General features: G+C 35.2%; 2 long non-coding RNA genes across 2 annotated transcripts; both read right to left on the bottom strand.

Moving 5' to 3' along the window:
- Positions 1-3,503: 3,503 nt before the first annotated feature.
- LOC127088225 (uncharacterized) lies at positions 3,504-4,826 on the bottom strand. Its single transcript, XR_007790152.1, has 4 exons — positions 4,708-4,826; positions 3,998-4,090; positions 3,803-3,874; positions 3,504-3,633 (listed from the first exon to the last, which is right to left on the bottom strand). It is a non-coding gene; the product is annotated as an uncharacterized LOC127088225 (long non-coding RNA).
- Positions 4,827-4,959: 133 nt separating this feature from the next.
- Positions 4,960-5,333, bottom strand: LOC127088226 (uncharacterized). The gene is made up of 3 exons (XR_007790153.1): positions 5,305-5,333; positions 5,121-5,215; positions 4,960-4,996 (listed from the first exon to the last, which is right to left on the bottom strand). It is a non-coding gene; the product is annotated as an uncharacterized LOC127088226 (long non-coding RNA).
- Between the last annotated feature and the right edge of the window lie 364 nt (positions 5,334-5,697).

Raw genomic sequence — 5,697 nt, forward strand, 5'->3', positions numbered from 1 at the left:
AAACTCTTACACTCTGATCATGGACATCTCTGCTTGGATAATTGGAAATGAAATACAAATTAATTTTTGGTTGAATTTTTGATGTGGCCCTCCATTGTCCCAAACTCTTAATCATTTTGTTTTTAACTTTGTCCTTCTAAACAAGAAAGTTAGTGATTTTATTGTTAACAAAATATGGGAGCTTCCTCTCAATATCAGGCTGACCTTCCCTAACTTATTTTCCATCATCTCTACCCGTCACATTCCTGGTGGATATTTGGAAGACAAGAGAGCTTGATTACCTATAGAACCAAGTTGCTTGGCCTTCAAGGAGGCCTACAATTTCATTTCAAAACACTCTACTAAGGTCTCTTGGCACAAGCAGGTGTGGAACTCCAAGATCCGACCTTTTAAATTCTTACTTTTCTGGAGATGTATTCAAAATAAGCTTTCTACAAATTAAAATATTATCACTCGAGGATACTTCTTTCCATCTGTTTGCAGCCTTTGTCATAAGCATTGTGAAACCTCTCAACACCTCCTATTTGACTGTGCTTATGCTACTCACATGTGGAATTGGTTATCCTCCATCATTTTTGGTTTTTGTAAGATCAATTTAATAGACAAATGCTAGCACATCATCAATCACGATTGGTCCAAAAGCTGCAAAACTATGATATTTGCATTCATAATCCATATTATCAATGGTATATTGTTTGCATGTAACCAAGCCAGGTTTCAAGATGTTACTATCACACTGAACCACTGCATAAACAACATCATTTGCAATATCTCTTTAGCAGTCTTCCCTGCAAATTCCAATACCTCTATGCTTGAATTTTCTATTCTCAAGAGTCTTTCCTAGGACTTTCACCCTACTGCTCCCCTATGGTTTTGGATGTCTTGTGGAAATATCTTCCAATTGGATATGTCAAGGGTAATTTTGATGGCATGGATGTATGAACTCCCTCTCTAGCAACTTGTGGCGGCATTTTTAGAAATTCTATGAGTGGGCATATAGGCAGCTTCTCCAACTTTATTGAAAAATGTAATGCCATCAGTTCAAAATTTATTGGTGATATGGTGGTAGTGGAATTTACTCCTCAAAACAATTGCTCTCACTTTTGGCTTAAATCTGACTGCTTGCTTGTGGTGCACGCTTTATCTCATTTAAACCTTGTACCTTGGAAACTCAAAGCTCGATGGTTGGACTGCATAAATCTTACTCACTTGATGCACTTCATAGTCTCTCACACCTTCAGGAAACGGAATGTTTGTGCAGGCAAGCTTGATAACATCAGATTCACAGGAATTTTCTTTGGTTTGATTATATTCATGATACCATTGAAGTAGATTTTTTAAGGAATTTGAAAGGAGTTCCTTGTTATAGATACAAATCTTAGTAGGGGTTTAGGTTTGGTTCCCCCATCTTTTTGTGTATGTTTTATCCTTTTATCAATATATTTTTGGCCCTTGGCCTTCGCTTTAAATGTTTTTTTTATAATTATGGCTCAACCGTCAATTCTTTTGATCTTCCATGGAATTAATAATAAGAAAATAGGTTAATTACATGAGTTTCAAACTTGCCTATTCATTTTAAAAAAATATAGATTAAATAAAAAATTTCAAGTATCATTATTATTAGAATGACCAAATATTGGTTTAATTATTAATTTTTGTTGCTATGAAAAAATATGTATTTAAAAAAATTACAGTATTTGCGGGTGGGGGCAAGGCGGGAAAACTCTTCTCCGTTGAGGGCGGGGTGGGTGGTCATTTGTTACCCCCAATTGGAGGCGGGGGCGATACATGAAGACGGGTACGTGGCTAATAATGCTTAAACCCGCCTCGTCCCGCCTCATTTCCATGTCTAATTTATATTTAAAAATTACAATATATATAACTCAAGTGAAGCTTAGGGTAAGTCCCTCAAGCATCACCAACAATGACACATCTAACATTAAATTCTTCAAATGATGGAGCAATGACACATCTAACATTAAATTCTTCAAATGATGGAGTTGCATTGTGAAGACAAAATGTCTTGGGACCCTACATGTGTTACAAACGTGGAGAGGTCTCACATAAAACGTTGGTGTTCCTAATGAGGGGTTATCATTGCCTACTAGCTTTTGATTTTATTAAAAGGACAACTCCATCACATTTTGAAACACGATATCACATTTTTCTTTCTTATAGAAAGTTGTTCATCTCCTCTAAGTCAAAATTCTTATCTCTACTCGCCTATAGGTATACAACATTTTTCCTTTTCTTCACCCTTTTATTTTTCAAACTTGGTGATTATTATGGATTTAGATGAGAGGGGAAAATTAATATAACCCTTTAATGAAAGAGAGTAGACATTGTTGTATTTATATTGTATGAAGAATATTGAGTGAGTCGATGATACAATCAGCTATAGGATTTTAGAAATGGGGATGTTTGGGAGTTATGAGAGAATCTCTTATTCTAGAAGCGATAATGACTATTTTTTTTCCTATTCTTTACCGGGAAATCTTGAGCAGTTAATAGATGCCAATACTCCCAAGCATAAGGGAGTCAAATATTTCGAGACCCATTACATCTGCGCCAAATGAGTGTCCTCTTTTCAGAGGCACATCAACCTTTCTAGGACGACGATGAGGGCAAAGTCACTCTGAAGCCCTGTTGTTAGGGCTGGACAACGGGCCGGGTCGAGCGGTTTCGGGCCCAAAACCCTCACCCAGTCCAACCCACGGTTCATATATGAAGGCCCATTTCCGCCCAATATCAACACGGTTTGGACGGGTTCGGTTTGTGCGGATTGCGGGTTTGTTTTAGCGGTTTATTCGGGTTATTAGGTTGATTCATTTTAAGCCCAATGATACATTTTGAGTATTTGTTCAGAAACTAAAAGTATTCTTATCATATTAAAATTAATACTTAAGTACTCTTGCTCAGTACTCCTTTACAACCAGAAGCACTCTTGCAACCAGAAGCACTCTTGCTCAGAGTCAAAGAGATGTCATAGTAACTTCAAAGAAGCATTTCACATTGTGCAAACACGATCTGGATTTCTAAAAAACTGTCTATGGAAAGCATTTGATGAATAAAACTCATTTCTTCAAATTGATTGGTATAGGATGTGCTTCTGTGTTAAAAACAAACTTATATATGCAGTTATTACCACTTGCTAGTCTTTCAATCTATAGAGCACATTCCAAGAATCAAGTGTACACAAAATCTTATAAAACACCACAACTGAGAATTTTAAGAATGCAGCCTAATGAATCCATTAATGTACGACAAGTAATTAAACTCAATCTTACAGACACACAACTTAGAGGAAAGATGAGTGAAATGGAAAGCAGAAAATAATACATAGACATTGAGCTATCAACAGCTACGTGTTTAATGACTGTTTAAGCTCTTTAATCTTCTGCTATGTCATTTCTCCTCTCGAAAAATCAAAAACCTCTTCACTCAAAAGTTGAACAACCATTTTTTAGGTTAGTCATTGACATTGACATAAGAAACATAATTTAATGAAAAGTGAGATAGACTTACTTTCAATATAGCCATGCAATTCTCACAGATTGTTTCACTAGTTTTAGCTGCTGAGACAAGATCAGGAATAAAGCTTCGCCATCTTGCTGGCCACTCGTGCTTCAAAATCTGCGTGTGAGACACCCACCATTACATAAAGCCTTTAAGTACAAATTGTCTTAAGATGAATGAATGTGTGTATAAATGGAAAGCATAAAAATTAACCATAGAAACATGGGTTTCAGAACTTAAAAAACACAGGAATTACTAGTCAATGTTAAGAAACTGTGTTGTTTACCTGAACTAATATAATGTTGAGTTTGCTGACATACAACCTTTCCGCCCGAAATGAGGCCTCATTGCTAGAAAGCTATGCAAGAAAAACCAACAATAAGATCAATGATGCGGGAAAAACCAAGTACTAAAAAAGAAAAACTATGTATGCCTGACTAGCTCAACACAAATAACTGCTTTTACGAAATACAGTTGATACCTATACAATGATATCAGAGATGAAATTCTTCATCCCGTCTCGCTGCTCAGCAGGTAATGCATTCCATCTATATTTAATCACACCTTCAAGAACCTGAATATAATGTACAAGAATAGAAAAAACATAAACTAAGAAAGGCAGTTGATATATTATTCTCATTCGAGATGAAAAACTTGTTTGACATTTATAAGCATTGTTTCCAAAGGCAAAGCTCCAAAAGTAAGTAGACTGCAGAGGACAAAACTAAGTAATCCATTTAAAATAAATATGAAAACATAAACACAGTAGTCAAACGAATATTGAGTCAATAGGCATAAGCCAGCCTCTTGGCAAAATGGCTACAAAAAGAAGTTTCAGATAATATAAGTTATATATTCAAGACTTCTGACAAAGCAAATTCAGTTACAGGTACTTCCATTCAAATCTCACATAATTACAAACTGAAGTACCTCATTTTTAGTGCTTTAAAATTTAGAGTAAGTATGCTTTCAAATACAGTGCAGTATTAAACAACCAACCCAGCGTACAAATCTTGATCATATAACAAATCAATTAGAGCTTTTGAAATCATAACAGTGCAGGAAATTATAACAGTGCAGGAAATCATAACAGTGCAGGAAATCATAAATCAAAATCCATATTTTATTTTGAAAAATTACGATCCACCCCTCCTAACATTAACTCCAGAGGAATTCATTAAACAAGCCAACCTGCAATGCAAAGAACTTGGTATTGAGATTTTGAGTATTCTGCAAGATATGCATAACTTGAAGCCACATATCAGGATTCTCTTGCAAATCCCGCAAAATTGAATCAGCAGCACTCCTCTGCACGGTCAAAACAAACACACACAAAAATGTTCAACTAAGAACATACAAAGTCGATAAACAAAACGGCCGTAAACAACATCACATTATCTAAAACGAAAAAAAGCTCAATGTTTATAAGACTATTAATCAAACACAGAAGACCTACACGAGCATCTTTGGACCCTTCTATCTGTAGAATAATGTTCAAATAAAAAAATACAAGTACTGAATAAGTGGCCCAACACTCCAACCAATGACAGTCATCAGGCTAAAAGATAGAAGAATATTTAAAAGAAATGCAAATCAGTATTAACCAGATAATTGAAGCCTTGGCGAAGTAACTTAATCCCACTCGCTAAAGTGATGTCAACGGCAAAAAGATGTGTCACGGGCTTCAAATCATCCATTGCTGCATTGGATAAAAACAGTCCAAATGATAAGACAAAAAACCAGTGTGTAGGAATGGACCTGTTTATTTTAACATATCAAACAACTTACTTCCAGGAGAATGCAAATAGTTAATCTCGTTTAGTATAGATGCCTCCAAAAGTAAACATCGCAAGAGATATGAACCTTGGTTTGTTATCAGAAATAATCTACATCAATCAGAAACTGGTTAGCCACACATCACATTATACAAGTTTCCCAGAAATATAAAATTTTAAAACATTATACCCTAGGATTATAGCGTTGAATACCAGCTTCTAATAGGAGCTTGTCCAATACATCAGTGTGAGATTTTATTTGTCCAAAATATACTTATTCCTGTAATCTCTGAGTCTCATCATTCAAGGCATTTAGTAGAGCTTCCTGTTAAAATCAATTACAAATATAATTATTAGAGTAATTAAAGTAATACCAAATTTTAGTTTATGAAACTAAAAGTTGAGC

The sequence above is a fragment of the Lathyrus oleraceus genome, chromosome 5 (assembly GCF_024323335.1).
Source record: "Lathyrus oleraceus cultivar Zhongwan6 chromosome 5, CAAS_Psat_ZW6_1.0, whole genome shotgun sequence".
NCBI lineage: Eukaryota > Viridiplantae > Streptophyta > Magnoliopsida > Fabales > Fabaceae > Lathyrus > Lathyrus oleraceus.